Source organism: Erythrolamprus reginae, chromosome 2, assembly GCF_031021105.1.
Source record: "Erythrolamprus reginae isolate rEryReg1 chromosome 2, rEryReg1.hap1, whole genome shotgun sequence".
NCBI classification, from domain to species: Eukaryota; Metazoa; Chordata; class Lepidosauria; order Squamata; family Dipsadidae; genus Erythrolamprus; species Erythrolamprus reginae.
In genome coordinates, this window is record NC_091951.1 from 160,548,158 (window position 1) to 160,573,380 (window position 25,223).

At 43.7% G+C, this 25,223-nt stretch overlaps 1 long non-coding RNA gene across 1 annotated transcript; it reads right to left on the minus strand.

Moving 5' to 3' along the window:
* Positions 1-5,359: 5,359 nt before the first annotated feature.
* On the minus strand, positions 5,360-23,507 carry LOC139158650 (uncharacterized). The gene is made up of 3 exons (XR_011557729.1): positions 23,042-23,507; positions 18,199-18,283; positions 5,360-7,230 (listed from the first exon to the last, which is right to left on the minus strand). It is a non-coding gene; the product is annotated as an uncharacterized lncRNA (long non-coding RNA).
* Positions 23,508-25,223: the final 1,716 nt, after the last annotated feature.

Genomic DNA, 25,223 nt, shown 5'->3' on the forward strand with positions numbered 1-25,223 from the left:
TGGCAACTTGAAGATATTTGGACTTTAACTCCCATAATTCCCCAGCTAGCGAATGCTGGCTGGGGAATTCTGGGAGTTGAAGTCCAAATATCTTCAAGTTGCCAAGGTTGGGAAACACTGGTCTATTCCAGCACAGCTGGCTGAGGAATTCTGGGAGTTGAAGTCCACGAGTCTTAAAGTTGCCAAAGTTGGAGACCCCTGGTCTATTCCTAAAATGACAGATAGGCATGACCAGTCACAAATATTCATTCGCAAGAAGGAAAACCAATCCAATTTTTGTACCCTTTCTTTCTTTCTGGGCAGCTGATCACAACTGGAAACAAAAGAATGAGCTGTAACTGCCCACCATTTTATTTTCAAAGAATTCCTACAGGGGCCATGTGAAAACCTGAGTAATTATCATAAATAATGATGATGGAGGGTTGGCACTTTATGTTGCAACTTGCCCATGTTGCACATTATTATTTTAATTAAAAGAAACCAAAACATTAAAAAGTCAGTGGGGATAGAAGTGCTTGGCAGACACCATAGGAGACATTTGTGACCATAGCAGCTTCCTTAGATACCCGCGTTCCTTATCCCTCCTATGGCACACTGTTTGCATTTTCCAAGCAATCAAATTTTTAGAAGCTGAAAAAACATGCAAACTGCTCCTCTTGCTAATCTGGCCTCCTAATCAGAATGGCATGGGGTATTTTTCAAATGCTGTTCTGAAATCAAAATATGGTAGATCTAAAGCATTCCTGCTATTTACTGACAAAACCGTTTGGTGCATATAAGGTTGGTTTTGCAAGGTTTGTTTTTAATATATCCATGTTGATTTCTAGTAATTGACATATTCTTTACAAAGCATTTTCTACTAAATCCCCGATCCCCCTCTTTAGCGACAAAGACCTTTGCTCTTCTCCAATCTTCTTGGTATGTCACCTGATCTCCGGGATTTCTTCAAAATAGTGCCTGGAGGTTTTTTTCCATCACAATCACCAAATGCCTCCAATAACCCAAAGTCCAATTAACCTGCATTTGGAGATTTGTTTAATTCTGGATAAATAGGCATTCTTTGGCCAGCTGTTCTGTGACCATCCTTCTATCATTCCAACTTCAATCTTGTCTTTTCATACTGCTTTTCACAATTGTCTGGGGGAACTTGTGTCCCATTGTCAGAAAAGAGTGAGCCAAAAATGGGACTTGAATAGTTCTGCCTGTTCATTGTTATGTCTTAGAATTTTGCCAATTTCTCTAAGCAGCTGGTATAATGATCCCTTTTTCTTCCTTTCATTTTCAGTGTGAAGCAGCTCATTTTATTCTCAGCATCCAACAGCCTTAGCTCATTTTGAGCATTAGCCTTTTGGATACCACCTCTATTATTCCAAACTACCTGTTTATACCACTCTGAACCTCATATGTATCATTTCTGGTTTTCAGATTAACTCTGTTTGTTTGTGTGTATGTTAACTACATTGGCCTCTTCTCCTGTTCTCTACTTTTTTCTTATTTAAATTGCTAGTCCTTCTGTTTTTAGAATCTCCTTTTTAAGGAAATTCCTACTCGGTGAGCTTCTTTGCCTAATAGCTTCTTTTGGCAGTGGAAGCTTAATTAGATCCACTCCAAGTTCATTAAAATTCACCTTCTTGAAATTGTGTTTCATTAGGCTCAGTTTTATTTTTCCTTAAAATCAAATACTTCAGCACTTCATGGCTAATGTTCTTGCTACTTCCACTTCCAAGTCTTTTCACCACTTAAAGGTAAAAGTACACGTTATACATGTCCAGTCATGTCCAACTTTAGGGGGGGAAAGCTCATCCCCCTTTTTGTAGCCAAGGGCATTGTCCAAAGACAATGTGGTCATGTGGCCAGCATGACAATAATAAGAACCTATGATTACAACAATATGCCAAAGGTGCAGAAGTGGCACCTATTTGTCTACTTGCATTTGCATACTTTCAGACTTGTAAGTGGGCATGAGCTGGGATAAATAGCGAAAGCGCATGTTATCAGGAGATGCCCAGGTCTTGAACCCTGGGCTGTCAGCTTTCCAGCACACAAGCTCAGTGGATTTAACTGCTGAGCCATCATGCTCCCTATTGTTATAATTTACATGGAATCAAAAATAAAGGATTTTCTTGTGCCTTCTGGTACCTTCTGAAAGAAAAAGTTTAGCAAGATAACCCCAAAAGTGTTAGAATTTCTCAGAGCATTGCTTTCAGCTTTGGAATGGTTGAAGTACCCCAATATCACAATCATTAAGTGTTGTACCGCATGATTCTTGACAAATGTATATTTTCTCTTATGTATACTGAGAGCATATGCACTAAAGACAAATTCCTTGTGTGTCCAATCACACTTGGCCCTTAAAGAATTATCTTCTCTTCATTTTGGATGGCACAATGAAAAAAAGCTGTAGTATTATCCATCTCTTCCTTAGAGGTAGGTGGGCGATAGTTCTAACTACTCTATTGCTTATTTTAACCAGATGTTCTCAACTGTATCTCCAAATTTATTCACATGGATTTCTGAGCTAGTGAGAATATTTTTAATGTTCAGTGTACTTCCCCTGCATTTTTCTTTCAGTTGAGTTCTGTTTCCTTTGAACAAATATTATCCTTTGATCATGATCCTCAAACCATGTGAGTCATCCTGTTGAGCCTTCTTTACTTATTTCATTAATTTAATAATAGTTCTAAGCCATATCTATCCACATGGATTCTAGACAACATACAGCAAGGTACACCAGAAAAATCAAAACAATTGAAATGGTGATAACAATCAGCTAACTATAATGGTTGCCCAAACAATATTCAAGGCCAAAAGCTCCCTGCAATAATATGAATGTAATTGCTTTCTGAAAGCAAGGGAAGTTGGGAATTGTGCAGGTAGCCCCCAACTTACAACTTTTGTTTAGTGACTATTTGCAGTTACAACTGCACTGAAAAAAGTGACTTATGACCACTTTTCACACTTGTGATGGCTGCAGGATCCCCATGGTCCTCTGACCAAAATTCAGACACTTGGCAACTAGATGATATGACATTTGCAGTATCCCAAGGTCATGTGATCTCCTGGCAAGCAGTCAATGGGGAAGCCAGATTTACTTAGCCACCTTGTTACTAATTTAACAACTGTAATGATTCACTTAGCAACTGTGGCAAGAAAGGTTGTATAAGTGGGCCAAAACTCACAACTGTTTAGCTTAACAAGAAAATAGCAAAACTTTCAAAAACAATGTGATATTAACTAATATTAACATCTGAACTGTTTTTTCCTTGTTAAATTAGGGTCTTGAAATGGAAACTACATGGAAATTGCAAATATAAGAGTGGATTATTTGTAAGTGAAACTTTGCATTTGGTTCTGACATATTCTAGGTGAAGAATATGCTCAAATGCATCAAGTCCCTGAGATAGCTAGAGCATAAGCAGTTTGAGGGTATTAAAGTGAAAACCAGGGTTTAAATTGTGCCTGAACTGAGTTGACAACCACCACAGGTGTTTTAACATGGATATTCATCTTCAGAATCTAGAATTGGTAGGATGATGTTGCAGTTGTCATAAAAACACAAACATGAAGATCTGCTAGAGGTTAAGTCTTCCATACAAATACCCATGTCCATTATGACCTAAATTCTGCTGTATCTATGGGTTGTTAAACCCATTATGGCTTACATCTGTATCTTAGTCTTCCTCTAGAGTTTCAATCCTGGGTGTAAAATTACTATAGAAGGAAGATAGCAGCTGCCCTATGCCTAGTGGGGTTTCTGGCTGAGCATGTATCTAAATCTCCAGGGGCTAATTCCTACTTGTCATAGGAATTAAGCACTGTGTGGATCCCATAACCAGCTATGAAAATTTTGAAGCACAAAGTTTCATATTGCAATTTGTCTAAAATGTCTGTTGCTTTGTCATGGGATTTTGAGGAAATGTGATCCATTGACTGGGAACCTGGCATAGAAGCCATGCTTGAAGGCCCTTTGGCTACTGGCAACTGACCTTTGTTTTCTAGAGGAAGAATACATCACAGTAGGCCATCATTCTTACTTATAGCCAAACTGAATCTTTCAACTAGTTCAAATGGATCGGTTTTATAGTGAAACACCTTTTTGAAAATGTCAGTGTGTGATTTCTCATAGATTAAATTGATTTTAGAACACCCTGCAGTTTATAAAACACTTTCAAGGTCCATTGTTACTTTGCCCAAGTGAACTAACACTGTATTCTAGTGGACATCTGGGTTGCTTTTATTCCTCCACTGCTCTGATTCACACATTAGGCTATGCAAGTGATTCATCTGGTTTGTGACTTAGTGTGTTGCATAAATCCAGTAGCTTTTATGATGTGTAAACTTAGCCACTGTAGCTTCATTAACAAGTTACCATTTACATAAAACTACGGTTTGGCAGAATGTGTAACCTAGCCACAATATTTATTTTATTTTATTTATTCATTTGTCCAATACACAATACATATAGAAGAGAATAGACATGAAGTAATATATATAAAGATAATATGTAAAATTAGAGGAGAAGATATATGAAAGGAAGAAAATATATATGATATATGAGATAAAGGAAACACAATTGGACAGGGGACGGAAGGTACACTAGTGCACTTATGTACGCCCCTTACTGACCTCTTAGGAACCTGGAGAGGTCAATCGTGGATAGTCTAAGGGAGAAATGTTGGGGGTTAGGGGTTGACACTATAATGAGTGTAATGAGTTCCATGCTTCAACAACTCGATTGTTAAAGTCATATTTTTTATAGTCAAGTTTGGAGCGGTTAATATTAAGTTTGAATCTGTTGTGTGCTCTTGTGTTGTTGCAGTTGAAACTGAAATAGTCGTTGACCGGTAGGACGTTGCAGCATATGATCTTGTGGGCAATACTTAGATCGTGTTTTAGGCGCCGTAGTTCTAAGCTTTCTAGACTCAGGATTGTTAGTCTATTTTCATAGGGTATTCTGTTTCAAGTGGAAGAGTGAAGGGCTCTTTTGGTGAAATAGCTTTGGACGTTTTCAAGGGTCCCTTGCAGCTTCTAACAATACGTCAAGTATTACTAGACTGGACAACAGACTGAGCAGATTTAAATTCTTGGCATTTAAACAAATGAAGTCCAGAAGAACTTTTTAAAAAGATAACAAATTGTACAAATGACATATAAGTCATAGTCAAGCAGGTTAGGCATGTTACGATCAGGGGTGGGTTTGGACCAGTCCACTTGGTAGCGATCCACTGGTATTGTCAGATATCACTGAACTGGAATGCTCACGGCCGGTCTGTCGGCACTGCCATCTTTTTTTTTTTTAAATTCTTCTGAGCATGTGCAGAAGCTGAGTTCCTGCACTGTGCATACGGTCACCATCTTGTTTTTGGCTTTATTTATTTATTGAATTTTTTTAAAAAAAATTACTTCTGAACATGCACAAAAGCCAAATTTCTGGCACTGTGAATGTGGTCACCATCTTTTTTTTGGCTTTATTTCCCCCCCCCCCCGGATTTTTTTGTTACTGCCCGCACATGCGAGGCTTGACCACGCGGCACAAGAGGGAGCAAACGCACAGCGAGGTAAGTTGGAACCCACCCCTAGTTTAGATGATTAACCAACTTCCTTTGTTTAATCAATCCACAGTAACTGAATTTAAACATGCCTGGGATAAACATATATTCATCTGAAAATAAAACACAGGAAATAGTATAAGGGCAGACTAGCTGGACCACGAGGTCTTTTTCTGCCGTCAATCTTCTATGTTTCCATGTTTCGATCATCAATACTATTGCAGCAGTATGGTAGGTCCGCAGCCTTTACTGAGTCATCAACTAAGATCATTGTTCTGGGCAGACCTGCTGTACCTACAAACTCCAATTGAAATGAATATGCAGGTAGATTACTTTTGGAAATACAGAAGGGGATGCAAGATAATTTACAATTTAATAAACAAGCCTACCACTTACTGGCGGAAGAAAAGGCCACCATCAATCTCTTCCTTTAAATTTCCTGCTACAGTATTACATCAGAGGCAAAGCAAGCCTCAGAAAATAAACAGACAAACCTTTTAGCTAGTACTCTCGTGATTATAATTGTCCTGTATTGATTAATCAGGTAAAGCTTTACTTGTGCATTCTATATAATAATTACACCGATTAAAAAACTTGCAGCACAAAGAACATTATTTCTTGCAAAGGAAAAAAAAATTCACCCCCTGCTGGTTAAAGCACTTTTTAATGATTTGTTATTTGATTTATTGTTGCGTTTGGGGGTTTGTTTTGTTTTGACGAACAAACTTGGTGACCTCGCCTTCATTTTTGCCTTTCTGCCTTGGAGACTTAAACAGAGGCTCAGTACCCCTCACATTGTATTTCTAACATTCACCTCTGCAGACGAGTCTTACTTTCTACGTTCATTCAAAGCTTTTCTCCTTCTGAAACCTGCTACTGTCCTGTCCATGCGGCAGCAGCCGATTGCCAGAGGGTGCGGTGTGTTTGGTGGGTTACAAGAGTCACGGTGAGATGCAGCAGGAAGTTATGATGCTCTAGTCTAGCAGGTGGCAGGTTGCCATGGCTGGAGGCGTTTTGGATGTCACCGCAATTGTGGTGGCTGCTGAGGGGCGTGGCGAATTGTGGTGCTTGTGATGTGGTGTTGGCACACAGGCTGGGCTCCTGCGGAGGGCTGGGGGTTGTTGCTGTGGTTGGTGGCTGCTGCCGCTGCCGCTGCCTTGTTGCTTGGAGGAATATTGAAGAATCTTTCCTGGCTGCCAATGGGAACAAGGCACTCGTTTCATTTTCAGAGTGTCAGTGTCCGAGAGGATCGATGGGAACACTGTGTTACAAGTGGGGAGGAGGGGGCTGGCTGTCAACCATTGTAAATCTCCGCTCCACTTGCACAGATCGTTTGCTGGAAGGAATGACACGCAGCATGCAGTGTGGAGAATCGATGAGGCCAAACAAGACGTCAGCGCGCATAAGTCTTGGTCAGAGTTCTATTCCGAGGTGCCTTTTGAACGTGCTCAGCCCTTTGAGAGACATTTCTTGCCCTTTCCCCACTGGCTTTAGAAACTCGCCCTCTCTGCAAGGCTTAAGGGAGCCTTCGCTTTTGGACTGAATATGCTGCATGGCGGACAAATCAGAAAGGACGATTCAAATACGGTCCAAAGAGATGGTTTCTTTTGAGGCTCCTGCTTTGTTCCAAGTGCTAGAGGGCTTACAGCACAGGAGCACAGGCTGAGTGAGTAAGCATGACCTCGGAACAGCAGAAGACATGCAGGATAGCAATGCTAATAATATCTATCATAGGTTTGGAATCTGCTTACAACATATTGGTTGAGGCTAAAGCAGTGGTTCCCAATCTTTTATTGGCCATGCCCTACCTAAGCATCTCTAAAATCCTGAGGCCTCCACCCCCTATGACATATAATTCTTATTATTCAAAAAGTGAACTACTGACCCCTAGGAAGCCTAAAAGGCCATTAACTAGGTTTAAATAAGATTCCAATTGCCCCCATTAAAAATGAAATTGCCCCCCTGTGGGGTGTGGGCCCCAAGTTGGGAATCAGGGGCCTAAAGATATATTTCAAGGTGATTTTAGACAACAGCAGCTATATTGCCCCCTCCTCAAGAAGCCTTCCCTGAACCCAGCCGTGCTTAATAACTACTGTCCAGTTTCCAACCTTCCCTTTATGGGGAAGGTTGTTGAGAAGGTGGTGGCGCTCCAACTCCAGCGGTCCTTGGAAGAAGCCGATTATCTAGGTCCTCAGCAGTCTGGATTCAGGCCCGGCTACAGCACGGAACCTGCTTTGATGGATGATCTCTGGCGGGCCCGGGAGAGGGGCTTGTCCTCTGTCCTGGTGCTTCTTGACCTCTCAGCGGCTTTCGATACCATCGACCATGATATCCTTCTGCGCCGGCTGAAGGGGTTGGGAGTGGGAGGCACTGTTCTCCAGTGGTTCTCCTCCTACCTCTCTGGTCGGTCGCAGTCGGTGTTAGTGGGGGGTCAGAGGTCGACCTCTAGGTCTCTCCCTTGTGGGGTGCCTCAGGGGTCGGTCCTCTCCCCCCTGCTATTTAATATCTACATGAAACCGCTGGGTGAGATCATCCAAGGGCATGGGGTGAGGTATCATCAATATGCCGATGATACCCAGTTATATATCTCCACCCCATGTCCAGTCAACGAAGCAGTGGAAGTGATGTGCCGGTGCCTGGAGGCTGTTGGGGCCTGGATGGGTGTCAACAAACTCAAACTCAACCCAGACAAGACGGAGTGGCTGTGGGTCTTGCCTCCCAAGGACAATTCCATCTGTTCGTCCATTACCCTGGGGGGGGGGGAGAAACTATTGACCCCCTCAGAGAGGGTTTGCAACTTGGGCGTCCTCCTCGATCCACAGCTGACATTGGAACATCATCTTTCAGCTGTGGCGAGGAGGGGGTTTGCCCAGGTCCGCCTGGTGCACCACTTGTGGCCCTATTTGGACAGGGAATCGCTGCTCACAGTCGCTCATGCCCTCATCACCTCGAGGTTCGATTACTGCAACACTCTCTACATGGGGCTACCTCTGAAAAGTGTTTGGAAACTTCAGATCGTGCAGAACGCGGCCGCGAGAGTCATCGTGGGGCTTCCTAGATTCGCCCACGTTTCTGCAACACTCCGTGGCCTGCATTGGCTGCCGATCAGTTTCCGGTCACAATTCAAATTGTTGGTTATGACCTTTAAAGCCCTGCATGGCATTGGACCAGAGTACCTCTGGAACCGCCTGCTACCGCACGAATCCCAGCGACCGATAAGGTCCCACAGAGTTGGCCTTCTCCGGGTCCCGTCGACCAAACAATGTCGTTTGGCAGGCCCCAGGGGAAGAGCCTTTTCTGTGGCAGCCCCAGCCCTCTGGAATCAACTCCCCCCGGAGATTAGAACTGCCCCCACACTGCTTGTCTTTCATAAATTACTCAAGACCCATCTATACCACCAGGCATGGGGGAGTTGAGACACCTTTCCCCCAGGCTTTTTTATATTTATGTTTGGGTATGTATATGTTGTTTGCTTTTTTAAATATAATAGGGTTTTATGTGCTTTTTAATACTAGATTTGTTTTTGCTGGAATATTATTTTTATTATTGTCGTGAGCCGCCCCAAGTCTTCGGAGAGGGGCGGCATACAAATCCAATAAATTGAATTGAATTGAATTTGTTGTATTGTCTGCCAACAGTGACCGTTTCATGTTAGGTCCAGTGAAACGGTCATCTTCCATGGGGTGATAGTTGAATCCAGTGTATGTGCTCTTTATAACATGGCATCTGTCTTTGGAAGGACAGATTTCAAGCTTGTTGGGTTCAATTCCCTGCTGAGTTCTGGAACCCAAGGACCAGAATCTGATGCTACATTATTCTGAAGCCTTTTGAATCTCAAATTGGGGAATTGCTTGGTGGTCTTTTTCATACAGAAAAACTCTTTTCTTTCATTTCAGCAACATAATTTACAGTGATGGAAGGGGAAAACAATCTTTTTCATCCTTATGGTTAAACATCAGATGAGAAGCCAGAAAAGTGCTGATGTAATCTACTTTCTGCCCACCTATGCAATTGCATTTTTGATGTAGCAGGATGGGTGGGAAACATTTCACTTAACATAATGCAGAGTGCTGCCTGTTGTTGTTTTGTTTTAAATTTAATACCTAAGTATCAGGTTGTTAATAGAGGAAGTTCCTGGGCATGTATCTGCTTCATCCTCACTCTGCTAAAGATGAAATACAGTACAGTCAGTATGTTAGCTAACTGTCCTTTCTAAAATGATTTAGCAGCCTATCTTCAATAATTGGGCAGATGAATTTATATCTAGATATAGTCTCTATTTAGACAGAATGTTCATAGTGCATAGAAGCTAGCAATTTGATCACTGGATAGTATCATATGCTTCCAGGACCTCCACAAAATATTATAATGGGGATTACATCAGATATTCCCTGTTTAGTTACCACAATTGGGACTAGCAACTTGCTCATTAAGTAAAGTGGTTGCTAAGTGAAACTGTAACCCTGTTCATTATTTGACTTCAGCTTTCCTTCGATTTATCGAACTGTGATAGTCGTAAATATAAAGATTGGTTGTGGAAATTTCTTTTTCATCACTATTGTAATTATGAATGGTCACTAAACAAGGTAAATGAGAATTGTTTGCATCTTAAAACTCCATATAATGCTGGACTATCTTATCTTAAGAAGGTTGTCAGCCATATAATAATAATAATTAATTAATAATAATTTATTGGATTTGTATGCCGCCCCTCTCCGCAGACTCGGGGCGGCTAACAACAATAATAAACACAACATGTACAATCCAATAATAAAAAAACAACTAAAAATCCCTATTATAAAACCAAACATACACACAAACATACCATGCATAACTTGTAATGGCCTAGGGGGAAGAGCTATCTCAACTTCCCCATGCCTGGCGGTATAAATGAGTCTTGAGTAGCTTACGAAAGACAGGGCGGGTGGGGGCAGTTCTAATCTCCGGGGGGAGTTGGTTCCAGAGGGCCGGGGCCACCACAGAGAAGGCTCTTCCCCTGGGGCCCGCCAAACGACATTGTTTAGTCGATGGGACCCGGAGAAAGCCAACTCTCTGGGACCTTATTGGTTGCTGGGATTTGTGCGGTAGCAGGCGGTTCCGGAGGTAATCTGGTCCATTGCCATGCAGGGCTTTAAAGGTCATAACCAACAATTTGAATTGTGACCGGAAACTGATCGGCAGCCAATGCAGGCCACGGAGTGTTGCAGAAACGTGGGCGAATCTAGGAAGCCCCACGATGACTCTCGCGGCCGCGTTCTGCACGATCTGAAGTTTCCAAACACTTTTCAGAGGTAGCCCCATGTAGAGAACGCTGCAGTAATCAAACCTTGAGGTGATGAGGGCATGAGCGACTGTGAGCAATGACTCCCTGTCCATATAGGGCCGCAACTGGTGCACCAAGCGGATCTGGGCAAACGCCCTCCTCGCCACAGCCGAAAGATGATGTTCGAAAGATGATATCCTTTACATCAAGTCCTTTTTTTTGGCATCTTCCACAAAAATACTATCCTTTGCAAGGGCTTCATTGTTTTTCCAAATTGTGCTATATAAAGAAAGCAATAGCACACTCTCTGCCTTTTTATAGCAATTGTTTTACAGGCTTTCAAAGCTGTGTTAGAATTTACATTCAGTATTTTAGATGAGTAGCACCTTATAAAACATTTCCATTTCGCAGTGGAAAGTTCTATTGTCTATCACAGACGTCTAATGTGAATTTAGACACCACCACATACTTGCAATTTTCCAGAGAGCTGAGCCAATGAGATATGATGGAAGGAGCGTAACTGTTACCAGGGCCTCAGATAAATTGAATTTATTAGGTAACAGTCATGTTATGATATTATCCTTCTGTTCACCCACAAAGACAAAGCATATTTTAAAAATGAATTATTCAACTTTCAAGAAATATTTTACTGATATCCTCAAATATTTACGTGTATAGAGTTAAAATAATACATAGGCAATATAACATGACCATTAAAATATGGAAACTATGGTCACAATGTTCTACAGTAATTGTAATTTAGATGTTACTTGCTACATATAAAACCTTAGATGACTCAAGAGTTTTAGTGACAGTCAAACCCCCTTTTGAATACCATGTCCAGTTCTGGAGACCTCACTTAAAAATAAATGATATTGATAAGATTGAGCAAGTCCAGAAATGGGAAACAAAAATGATACAAGATCTCAGGGACAAAACATATCAGAAAAGATTGGGGGAGCTGAATATGTATTGTACACCCTCGAAGACAGAAGGGAAAAGAGGATTGAAACCTTTAATTTTACCAAGGGTGTGAATATGGTTCTAGAAGGCAGCATTTTCAATAGTAAGCAAAAATCAATAACATGATAGCATAACCACAGATGGATAGGAGGGAAGTTCAAAAGCAACATTACAAAAAAGAGTAGTAGAAGCTTGGACCCAACTCTCAGAAGTGGTAGAAGATTAATCTTCAGTAACAAAGTTTAAACATGCTTGGGATAAATACATGCCCATCATCCCACAAAAATAAAATAAAAATTAATAAAATATAATTATGAGGTAACAATACTTGGAGACGGCAGAATAAATAAAGAGTGGAGAAGATATCAAAAGGCAAAGATCTGCAAGTGGAAATAAAATGACTGTGGCAAAAGGAAGCAAACGTAGCACCAATAGCAATAGCACTTAGATTTATATACTGCTTCCCAGTGCCTTAAAGCTCTCTTTAAGCAGTTTACAGAGTCAGCATATTTTCCCCAACAATCTGGATCCTCATTTTACCCAACTTGGAAGGATGGAAGGCTGAATCAACCCTGAGCCTGGTGAGATTAACTGCCAAATTGCAGTCAGACATCAGTCAGCAAAAATAGCCTGCAGTACTGCATTCTAACCACTGCGTCACTATTATTTATTTATTTTTATTTATTCTTTGTCCAATATACAATACATATGGAAGAGAATAGACATTAAGTTATTTATTTATTTACTTACTTACTTACTTACTTACTTATTTATTGGATTTGTATGCCGCCCCTCTCCAGAGACTCGGGGCGGCTAACAGCGACAATAAAACAGTGTACAATAGTAATTTGGTATTGATGATTAAAAATCAATTAATATAAAAACCAAACATACATACATAGATACCATGCATAGAATTGTAAAGGCCTAGGGGGAAAGAGGATCTCAATTCCCCCATGCCTGGCGGCAGAGGTGGGTTTTAAGTTGTTTACGAAAGGCAAGGAGGGTGGGGGCAGTTCTAATCTCTGAGGGGAGTTGGTTCCAGAGGGCTGGGGCCGCCACAGAGAAAGCTCTTCCCCTGGGTCCCGCCAGGCGACATTGCTTAGTTGACGGGACCCGGAGAAGATCCACTCTGTGGGACCTAACTGGTCGCTGGGATTCATGCAGCAGAAGGCGGTCCCTGAGGTAATCTGGTCCGGTGCCATGAAGGGCTTTATAGGTCATAACCAACACTTTGAATTGTGACCGGAAACTGATCGGCAACCAATGCAGACTGCGGAGTGTTGGCGTAACATGGGCATATTTGGGAAAGCCCACGATTGCTCTCGCAGCTGCATTCTGCACGATCTGAAGTTTCCGAACATTTTTCAAAGGTAGCCCCATGTAGAGAGCGTTACAGTAGTCAAGCCTCGAGGTGATGAGGGCATGAGTGACTGTGAGCAGTGACTCCCGGTCCAAGTAGGGTCGCAACTGGTGCACAAGGCGAACCTGGGCAAACGTCCCCCTCGCCACAGCTGAAAGATGTTTCTCTAATGTCAGCTGCGGATTGAGGAGGACGCCCAAGTTGCGAACCTTCTCTGAGGGGGGCAGTGATTCTCCCCCCAGGGTAATGGTTGTCCTTGGGAGGTAAGATCCACAGCCACTCCGTCTTGTCTGGGTTGAGTTTGAGCTTGTTGACACTCATCCAGGCCCTAACATCCTCCAGGCACCGGCCCATCACTTCCACTGCTTCGTTGGCTGGACATGGGGTGGAGATGTATAACTGGGTATCATCGGCGTATTGATGATACCTCACCCCATGCCCTTGGATGATCTCAACTAGCGGTTTCATATAGATATTAAATAGCAGGGGGGAGAGGACCAACCCCTGAGGCACCCCACAAGGGAGAGACCTAGAGGTCGACCTCTGATCCCCTACTAACACCGACTGCGACCGACCAGAGAGGTATGAGGAGAACCACTGAAGAACAGTGCCTCCCACTCCCAACCCCTCTATTCGGTGCAGAAGGATACCATGGTCGATGGTATCGAAAGCCGCTGAGAGGTCAAGAAGCACCAGGACAGAGGACAAGCCCCTGTCCTGGGCCCGCCAGAGATCATCCATCAACGCGACCAAAGCAGTTTCCGTGCTGTAGCCGGGCCTGAATCCAGACTGCTGAGGACCTAGATAATCGGCTTCTTCCAAGGATCGCTGGAGCTGAAGTGCCACCACCTTCTCAACAACCTTCCCCATAAAGGGAAGGTTGGAGACTGGACGGTAGTTATTGAGTATGGCTGGGTCCAGGGAAGGCTTCTTGAGGAGGGGGTGCATAAGTGCCTCCTTATAAGGAGCCGGAAAGGACCCACTCCCCAAAGAGGCGTTGACAATCTCCCGGACCCAGCTCCGCGTCACCTCTCGACTGGCCGAAACCAACCAAGAGGGACACGGATCCAGTAGACAGGTGGCGGAACACACAGCTCCAATGGCCTTGTCCACTTCCTTAGGTGTCACCAAGTCAAACCTCTCCCAGACAGATGGACAAAGACGTTTAGCCCCAGTCACCTCGACTGACTCGTTGTCAGTTGACTCTGTTTTACAATTGGAGTCGAGGTCCGTTCGAATCCGAGCAATTTTATCAGCGAAAAATGTGTTAAAATCCTCGGCACTACTCTGCAAGGGCTCTCCAACTCCCCCCTGGTTAAGAAGGGAGCGGGTCACCCTGAACAGAGCGGCTGGGTGGGATTCCACTGATTCAATCAAAGTGGCATGATACGCGCATCTTGCTGCCTTGAGTGCCACTTTGTAAGTCATAATATGAGCTCTTACAAGTGTTCGATCGGATTCGGACTTACTCTTCCTCCATCGCTTCTCTAGACGTCTCTTCTGGCGTTTCAACTCCCGGAGCTCCTCGTTGAACCATGGAGCTCTACGGGGTCTAGTGCCGCGGAGAGGTCGCAGCGGTGCAATTCGGTCAAGGGCCTCCGCTGCAGCCTTGTTCCAGGCCTCAGCCAGAGACTCTGCCGAACTGTGGATGAGTGCATCTGGAAGAGCCCCAAGCGCCTTCTGAAAGCCTTCTGGATCCATCAGGCGCCTGGGGCGGAACAACTTAATCGGTTCCGCCTCCCTGCGAGGGAGGATTGGAGCCAGGAAGTCAAGCCACAGTAGAAAATATGACGATAGAAAGTAAAAAGAAGAGAAGTAGATGGGAGGGAGAGAGTATATATGATATAAGAGATAAGGAGAGAATAGATATAGATATATAGATATAGATAAAGAGAGAATATATATGACATATGAGATAAGGAAAGACAATTGGACAGGGGACGATAGGCACATCAGTGCACTTATATACGCCCCTTACTGGCCTCTGAGGAACCTGGAGAGGTCAATCGTGGAGAGTCTAAGGGAGAAGTGTTGGCAGCTTGGGTGGAATCCCAAAACAACTGGAGCACAACTTGAACACCATCAGCATTGACAAATTCACCATCAGTCAATTGTAAAAGGCAGCTTTACTCAATAAGAGCTTCCATCCTGTGACGATACCGCTAACACCATCAACTATCCACATCTGCCTAGCCCAGGTCCTTGGGAACGACTCGATAGGTGGATCAAAATGCCAAATCCAATCTCAACATCTGGCAGACTGTGTGACAAACCATAAAATAATAAATGCATAGATTAAAAAGAAAAAACAGAAAAAAAACAAACTCAAAGGGCAGACCAGACTACGTCTTTTTCTGCTGTCAGATTCTAGGTTTACTATATCTCCAAGATGCCTTTCCCAAAACAGATTTCCACCCCCCTCACTGACAGTCCCCACCTCTTGTGAGGGGCAGCAACAACAACCATCATTCTCTGTGGGAGCTCCCCTCTTTTACATAGCTTGTACCATTCCCCCAAATAAGGGTCAACCTTATTTCTGGTCTTCCAAAATCTTTTGAAGTCTTGGTTGCTCTGAAAAGTGTTCAGAATCTGAACGGCCCAGATGTTGTTGTTGTTATTATTATTATTTATTAGATTTGTATGCCGCCCCTCTCCGTAGACTCGGGGCGGCTCACAACAATAACAAGAACAATGTAAGAACAAATCTAATAATTTAAAAAATGCTAAAAACCCCATTATTAAAAGCAAACATACAAACATACCATGTATAAACTGTATAGGCCCGGGGGAGATGTCTCAGTTCCCCCATGCCTGATGGCAGAGATGGGTCTTAAGAACTTTAAGAAAGGCAAGGAGGGTGGCGGCAATTCTAATCTCTGGGGGGAGCTGATTCCAGAGGGTTGGGGCTGCCACAGAGAAGGCTCTTCTCCTGGGTCCCGCCAAACGACATTGTTTAGTCGACGGGACCTGGAGAAGGCCAATTCTGTGGGACCTAACCGGTCGCTGGGATTCGTGCGGCAGAAGGTGGTCCCGGAGGTATTCTGGCCCGATGCCATGAAGGGCTTTATAGGTCATAACCATGTACCAAACTTGGTTGCTTTTATTTTAACAGTTGATATTTAATGAATTGTTTGTAGAATCGCTTTGCAGTGATACGTTCATACAGAGAGGAATTCTGCCCTATAGCTTAGATCAAAATGCTTTCTGCAGTTTTGGAAAACCTCCAGTGTATGTGTGAACATGCCCAAGGGTTATGTCTCAAGATGGAACCACTTCATGGTCTACTAATTTATATTTAATTTATGTGGGAGCATAATAAGTATTATTATTGTGGAACATACTTTTTAGCACCATTGTGATGACTAATGCTTCCCCCCCCCCACACACACACACCATGTAAATTTACTCGCATGTCATTCCATGTGTTTTAAGAGATGTGAGAAATCTTCAGAAAACAATGAGGAACTGGAAAATATTATTCTCTCCTTCTCTTAGAAAACAACAGCTAAAAATCTTAACCATCTCACCTTTCTCTTCGACCTCCAGGAAACCTGATGTCCTCCATATGTTTTGGGCTACAATCCTCGCCATTCCTTCGTTTGGGTCATACAGCCTTGGGTTTACGGGAGTCAAAAAGCACCTGGTTGCCCACTTTTCTTGTTCATGCTAGTTTCCCATATGGAATAGTTAAATCTGAGAGGATCAGATGGAAAGGGGGAAAGGGCTCCTGCAGCTTTAATATTTGCACGCAACAGGGGATTTTAGCCAGCACAGCTACCCATGGCCTAAAATCTCTTCTAGTGCACAAATATTAAAAGTGCATGAGCCTGTCTTCTCTTTTGTTTCTGCCTTCTTCTACCTTTTTATCCAACGTAGAAGCTATTTAAGGGCATTGAGAAATTTGTGCAAAAAACACCCAATGCTAAAATAAAGTGATCTAATTTGAAAGGCTATACTTCTGCAATGGGCATAAATTAAGGCTGAGACAGCACTACAATGAAATCATGTAGGGTTCACCTATGTGGACTGCCAAACTTTGGATCATCATTAAGGGCTGCAATGAAAAAGGGAAAACACTAGCCCTTGGCTGCCCCCCTCATGGTCAACTGGATTGTTGCAGCGCAGATGACCTAATTTTTGCCCATTATCAGGGAAAATGAACAGCATAATCTGAGGTAACTTGAGGCCTGGTGAAGACCAAATGGAGCTTGCAAAATTTAATAACTGAGAAATTGGAATGCTGCCATAATGTACATTTCTCCAAATCTTTGCTATTTCTATAGATCAGTCACACATGCACAGAAATACACAGAAAATAGTGTACAGTGTTCCCTCGATTTTTGCGGGTTCGAACTTCGCGAAACGGCTATACCACGGTTTTTCAAAAATATTAATTAAAAAATACTTTGCTGTTTTTTCCCCTATACCACGGTTTTTCCCGCCCGATGACGTCATACGTCATCGCCAAACCTTTGTCCGCCTTTAATAAATATTTTTTTAATAAACTTTAATAAATAAACATGGCGAGTAATAATCTAAATGGTTGCTAAGGGAATGAGAAATTGCAGTTTAGGGGTTTAAAGTGTTAAGGGAAGGCTTGTGATACTGTTCATAGCCAAAAATAGTGTATTTACTTCCGCATCTCTACTTCGCGGAAATTCGACTTTCGCGGGCGGTCTCGGAATGCATCCCCCGCGAAAATCGAGGGAACACTGTATATCATCTGTACTGTTTGCTATTTGCTGGGAGGCAAATCGCTGGGAGGCAGAATTTTTTCTTCTTGTTTTCCGACCCAAAAGCTAGGTGCATCTTATACTCCAAAAATATGGTACATTCATAACCCGAGAATTTGCAAGAATGAATCACACAACTTGAATGTGGTCCACTCCTTTTCGCCCATGCATTCGCTAATTGAATGTGCAGGCCATTAAGTGCACAAGGTATCACAAAGTGGAGAAGGCTATTGGAGGGCCTAGTGTTTCCAACACCCAAGGCCTTCCCCAACCCTCTGAGATATCTCATGCTTCCCCCCCCCCATCCTGCCCCACTAGGTCACTTACCTTCTATAGATCTCAATGATCAAGGGAGCTGTCTCCTCCCCAGCTTCTCTACTGCAGTTTTGCCTTGAGCGAAGCTTGCCAAGACCTGCAAGGATGAGAGATTGTGTCCCTTATAGGCTCCAGTCATTTATTTGCAAAAAAAGATTTTGCCGCCAAGAATGGAAGCCAGGAGGGATACATGCGGCCCTCCTGGACTTCATTCTTGGCAGCAAAGCTTTTTTGCAAAGAGAAAGTGTTTGCAAATGGAGGGAAGGCTTTGGTGCTTCAGTCCTTCCCTCTGCTTGCAAAGCCTTTTGCCGCAGATCTCATCCAGGCCTCTTTTTGCAAAGAACAGAGGCCTAAAGTACCATGAGAGCACATGAAATCAATTGCACAAGATGACGCACTACTGATCTCATGTGATCTCGTGACACCTTAGGCCTCCATTCTCTGTGAACACACTGAAGGCCTAAAGCAACGAAGCAGGCCAAGAAACTGAAGACTCGCTAGATCTACATGGGGCTACCTTTGAAAAGTGTTCGGAAACTTCAGATCGTGCAGAATGCAGCTGCGAGAACAATTATGGGCTTCTCTAAGTATGCCCATATTACTCCAACACTCCGCAGTCTGCATTGGTTGCCGATCAGTTTCCGGTTGGTTATGACCTATAAAGCCCTTCATGGCACCGGACCAGAATATCTTCGGGACCGCCTTCTGCCGCACGAATCCCAGCGACCGGTTAGGTCCCACAGAGTCGGCCTTCTTCGGGTCCCATCGACTAAACAATGTCGTCTGGCGGGACCCAGGGGAAGAGCCTTCTCTGTGGAGGCCCCGACCCTCTGGAAGATTAGGATTGCCCCCACCCTCCCTGCCTTTCGTAAACTTCTTAAGACCCACCTCTGCCGTCAGGCATGGGGGAACTAAAACACCTCCCCCTTGCCCATGTTGTTTTGTTGATTGATTGACTGTGTGTTTTTTATATATATTGGGATTGTTTTATGAAATTACTAATTTTAAATTGTAATTAGATTGGTGGGCATTGGATTTGTTATTATGTACTGTTTTTTATTATTGTTGTGAGCCGCCCCGAGTTTGCGGAGAGGGGCGGCATATAAATCCAATAAATCTAATCTAATCTAATCTTTGCAAGGTGAGTCTCCACAGGCCCAGTGCCTGTGGAGATCCAGCGGGGATTGGGGGGGGATAGGCTGAGCGAATGTTATAGTGCCTCTGCAGTTGTTCGTAAGGGTGGAACAACTGCCATGGTGCTGCAAGATTTGTAACTTTGGACTGCATTGTGAGTACCTGGGGGAGGGGACTTAATGTAACTTCAAATGGTCACTAAGTGAACTATGGTAACTCGAGGATTACCTGTAATTATACATCCCATTAAATCATAATGTGGCTTATTTGTTCTGGCCTCAGCAGGCTATATGAATTCAACCCATGTCAAAGGAGCCACCATCAGGAGCCTTCTACTGGCGGCATACAAATCTTGAGTTCATGATTGCAGACAGCAACATGGGCAGGACTTCAATATATATCTGGGAATCAATGCTATAAGGCATGAAAGTATACTTAGCCACAAGCTGTTCACGCCTGGAATGACATCGAAAAAAGGCGGCTATTGCACCTTCAACTCAGTGTTAAAGGTATGAACTGGTCTCCTACAGATCTCTTGTCAATATTTCAAAAGTGATTTGCTGCCATTACCTTCATCCTAAGAGAGTGTTTTGCCCAAGGTCATCCAGTTGGCTTCATGCCTAACATGGGACTAGAACTGAGTCTCCTAGTTTCTAACTTGGTGCCTTAACTACTGCATCAAACTTGTTTTCTGATTGGAACAGAAAGCAGCTTAATTAAATGGTTTTATTGCCCTCCTAAAGGAATTGACAAAAAGATGCAGAAGGTACAAGAACAGAAGGAAATATTATAGTTTTCTCATCATAATTCACAAATACTGTATAGGTAAAAATTTGCCTTAGTATTCCAAATCCACCATTCAGGTTTTTACCTTCTCAGGATCTGTACTCTTGTCTGTTTTTTCTTAGCAAGCTGACTTTTTAACTTGCCTTTACTCTCTTCCAAATTTGGATCGGTTGATTGAACAAGTCTATGAAATTATGGCAGAAATATCCATGTTCCAACATGATGGGAACAAAAACATTGTTAATGATTATATGGGCTCAGAAACTTTGATGATGCTGTACACAAACATTTCAAGGTGCTTTCTATCGCAATTTACAGATTAACGGAAATATGTACTGTATGTATGTATATATGTATGTATTTATTTGGATTTTATATGCCGCCCAACTCCCAAAGGACTCTGGGCCAGGACCAAATATTACTGAGCCAGGACCAAATATTACAACACAATATTCACTCTTCCAGCCAGTTTTTAATCATGCTCTCTTCTGGAAATCTCCCTTAATCCACCCCAACTAACACTTAATATTATGTGGCTGCCACTGAGCATGCAGAATCCTCAATTTCTCCCAAGCTTGATGGTAACTACTCCTTTCTCATGGGTGCCTAAGCATTGGTTTAAGATTTAGAGAATACATTATACTGCTAGTAATGTAAAAGAAAGTTTAAATGCTTCGGTCAACACAACTTAAATTTTTGTTTAAATTGCAAAAGCTTTCAGAAATTACAACTTATAGCTTGGACAAGGTGTTATTGGATAAAAGTTATGTTATCCAAGGAGGCTTTTACAGATGGGACAGAAGTAGGATACTGACCAGTAGGTGGTCAGATTATCTTTAGACTCTGACTGAAAATGACAACAGCTGATGTGCTTAATAGTAAAGGGGTGAGAAGCAGTGTTCCCTCTAATTTTTTTGGGGGGTGGGCGGAAAAGTATAGTGTCTGAGCGGCAGTCCCTTTGGGACTGGGCGGCACAGAAATAATAAATAAATAAATAAACGAACAAACGAACAAACAAACAAATAAAAAACCCACCCTGTTTTGCCTCAGAGAATTTCAAAATAAAAAACTGTACTGTGTGTCTATAACAGTGAGCTCATAATAGGGCAACTCTATCAATATCAAAATGCCACTTAAATAGTTGAGCTAGTTTCAAACTAGATTTTGATTTTCTTTCTCTTTTCCTTCCTCTCTTTTTTCTATCTGTTTCTCTCTCTTCCTCTCTTCCTCTCTCTCTCCTTCCCTCTCACTCTTTCCCTCTCGGCTTCTGGGCAGGTTTGGAAAACTCTGAGTTGATGATGATTTTTAAGTGAGCGATTGCTCACTGCTCAGCTTAGAGGGAACTATGGTGAGAAGAGCAGCAATCAAACACTCTCCAAGAACATCACATTCCTCATCTCTAGGGGAAGAATGTCTGATGTATGAATCAAGGTGGATTAAGTCTACTTGTATTTTGGATAAAGGGTTAAATGGTTCCCAGACCAGATTTTGCACAACAGGATTCCAGAGCATTCCAAACATTACACATTCTTTTGAGCCATTTCGACTGAACCTAATAAAGATAATACCTAAATATATATTTTGTGTGTGTTTGCTATTGATTAATAATAAACCAGAATTGGCTAGGCTTCTTTTTAAATGGCATTTGTTAAGCAAAAGCTGGAAGAAAAGGGGTTTTTTAAAGTGGGGAACTCGCCATCCTTTGGGCACTTTCAGGTTAACCCTAACTCTCTAATTCAAGAGGTGCTTCAGTTCAGTTTCTTCCCAGCTTCCAATAGAAACACTGGAACTTTTTGGAACCTGGGTTCAGCCTAATTTCCCACTTAGCATTTTTCTGCTCTTTCCAATGCTGTCTATGCAATAGCAAACTTTGAATATTGTCAAAGCATGCAACAAAACTATCCACGCATGGGAGCTTTGTGATGGATCTTTTTTTGCCCCTTCTTCTCAGCTGGAAACTGTGCTATCCTGGTCATCCTGCTCGGGTTTTGGATATAGATGTGGGGAGCAGCCGTATGTAAGGAGATTTGGGAAAAGGAAGCAGGGGGGATGTCCAGCTGGAAGGAACCCCCGGGAAGGCCTTGGCTGCAGGGACAGTAGAAAACAGTGACATGAGCAGCATATAAATTTAATAAAGTCAATTTGGGGCTCACGGGGGCCGCTTCCCACTTAGGATAAACCAGATAGCCCCCCCCATCCCTCCAGAGGCTAAAGAGCCTCAGTCGTGCAGTGGTTATACTGCACGCTACTTCTGCTGATCACCAGCTGCCAGCAGTTTGGCAGATCGAATCTCAGTCGGCCCAAGGTTGACTCAGCCTTCCATCCTTCCAAGGTTGGTAAAATGAAGACTCAGATTGTTAGGGGTAATATATTTACTCTCTGTAAACCGTTTTACACTATGAAGCGGTATATAAGTCTAAATGCTATTGCTAAAGGATGCTCCATAACAGGGGTCCCCAACTTTGGCAACTTTTAAGCCTGGAGGACTTCAAGTCCCAGAATTCCCCGCTTAGCATTTATCTGCTCTTTTCAATGGCGTCGAGACTTTGCTGCCTATGCAATTGCAAACGCTGGCTGGGGAATTCTGGGAGTTGAAGTCTTCCGGGCTTAAAAATGGCCAAGGTCGGAACCCCCTGCTCCAGAGCGCGGGCCCTTGCCTTTATTTTTCCCCCCCGGCCGTCCTTCGCAGAGGATGCCTCGTCAAATGGCTCGCCTCCCGACCGCGAGTTCTCAAATATTGACACACACGGCGGACGCGCCACACCCCGGCTGGGTCTTGTAAAGCTCTCGGCAGAAAGGGGACGGCGCGTTCGGGCTCCTCTATAAAGAAAGTTCGCGATTCCTTGAGAGTTTATCTTCCCTCAGTCCCACCCCACCCCATCCAGCAGGGCGAGGCAAGCTGCTGCAAGGACTTTCCCCTCACGCACACACACACCTCACTTTTGGGCCAAGCCCGGCCTGCCGACGGACGCTCCCTGGGTGAACCCGTCCTGCGGTCACACACTGACTGGCGGGCGGGAACGGGAAGCGAGTACTGTATTATAATAAACTTGGTTTGCCTTTCAAGTCCCGGACGAAGTCCGCAAACAAAGCGAGCGCTGGCGAACGCGTGGCTCGCCGGCCAGAAAGTGGCTGGCGCTTTTCCCGTCTCTCTTTTCGCGCCTTTCCCAAGCGGTCGGGTTGGCTGGATTGCGGGCGCCCGTGGCGTTGGCCTCCCCGCAGGTGCGAAAGCCGTTCTCGGGAGACTCCCGCTCTCCCTGGTTCCTCCGAGACTGACATTGGAGCGGGGCGAACTGGAGTGTCAATTGGGATGGCGGCGGCGGCGGCGGCGGCTTCTTGGCCGAGCCAGAGAGCCTGCAGGTCGCGAGAGGAGCGGATCCGCTAGAAAGAGAGAGGGAAGGAAGGAAGGAAGGAAGGAAGGAAAGAAAAGTAGGAAAGAAAGAAAGGAAGGAGAGAAAGGAAGAAGGTAGGAAGGAGAGAAAGAAAGAGGTAGGAAGGAGGAAGGAAGGAAAGAGAAAAGAAGAAAGAAAAAGAAGGAAAGAAAGAAAGAAAGAAAAAAGAGAAAAGGGTAGGAAGGAGAAAGGAAGGAAAGAGAAAAGAAGAAAGAAAAAGATAAAGGAAGAAAAAGAAGGAAGGAAAGAAAGAAAGAAAAAGGTAAGAAGGGGGAAGGAAGGAAAGAAAAGGAAGAAAAGAGAAAGGAAGAAAAAGAAGGAAGGAAAGAAAAAAAGGAAAGAAAGAAAGAAAGAAAGAAAAAGGTAGGAAGGAGGAAGGAAGAAAGGAAAGAAAGAAAATCAGAAGCTGGTGGTTGATTCCCTCCCCTCCAAGGTGCTTCAAATGCTTAATGTTGGTTTACCGGGAACAGCTTCTCTTTCTTGCCGGGTTTTGGGCCGCTCCCAGCTCTTTTGACATTCCTCAGGTGAAGCTCGGGGACTGTTTTTCTGCTGGACCAAAGAGGCTGGGGAGTAAGAAAGACAATGCCTCAAGGCCGCATAGTAAGTGCTGGGAAGAGGTGGGCTTTGAGAGACCAAGGTTATCCATGGAGGGGTGTGTGGGTTGTCCTTGGTGCATAGCTTCCAAAGTGCTTCCAGACTGGGCTTTTGTTTTGCAATCCAAGCCTTCACAGTTTGTCCCTCACTCCTGCAATCTTGGGGATTGTATTTCATGGCTTTAGCGGCCTCTTCCCTCCTTTGCTTTCTTAGCAGTTCTTACCTTCTTTTCTCCTTTTGCCGCTGAGAAGCCATTAGGGGAGGGGATGGCAGAATAAACTGTACAGTGTCTCTTCACTAAGAACCATCCGCCCACCAGGCCCTCAAATGGAAGCAGTCCTCAAGCATCCATGGGCCCTTTACTGCATTTCTTTGGAGCTGGACCTGGCTGTAAAACGCATACACACTTCCAACTGTAGACTACCTACTTGTGAATAGTTAATGAGAAACAGAGCAGCTGGACTACATGTGTTGCCCTGTTTCAGCCTCTATAACCCTTTCCTTTCCAACTGATTCCAGCTGTTCACTCACAGCTGCTTCAGCCAGACACTTCTGAATCTGTCTTGAATGCTTTCGTTTTCTTCTGCAGGCCATCATATCATTGATTGTTCCTTATGTCTTGTATTCTGCAAAAGATGAGGGTTATTACTAAGTTGCATGAAGAAGCAAAGGCCACAGGAAATATCTTTGGGAGGCTCTGAGCTAACTTCACCTGGGCTGATCAAAGCAAAACAAAACAAAAAACAACAACAGCCCCATTGTTGTTCTACCTTAGCTTGACAATTATAATTGCTGGCTTTCTAATTGTTCTCCCCACTTTAGTGAAATTCATCATAGTGATGGTGAACCTATGGCACAGGTGCCACAGGTGGCATGTGGAGCCATATTTGCTGGCATAGGAGCTGTTGCCCTAGTTCAGCTTCAACATACATGTGTGTGCCAGCCAGCTGATTTTGGCTTGCACAGAGGTTCTTGGGGGGGGGCATTTTTGGCTTCCAGAGAGCCTCCGGGGGTGGGGGGTGGGGAGGGCGTTTTTACTGTTCCCCAGCTCCATGGAAGCCTTTGAAGCCTGGGGAGGGCAAAACACGAGCCTACTGGGCCTACCAGAAGTTGGGAAACAGAGGGCCTCCG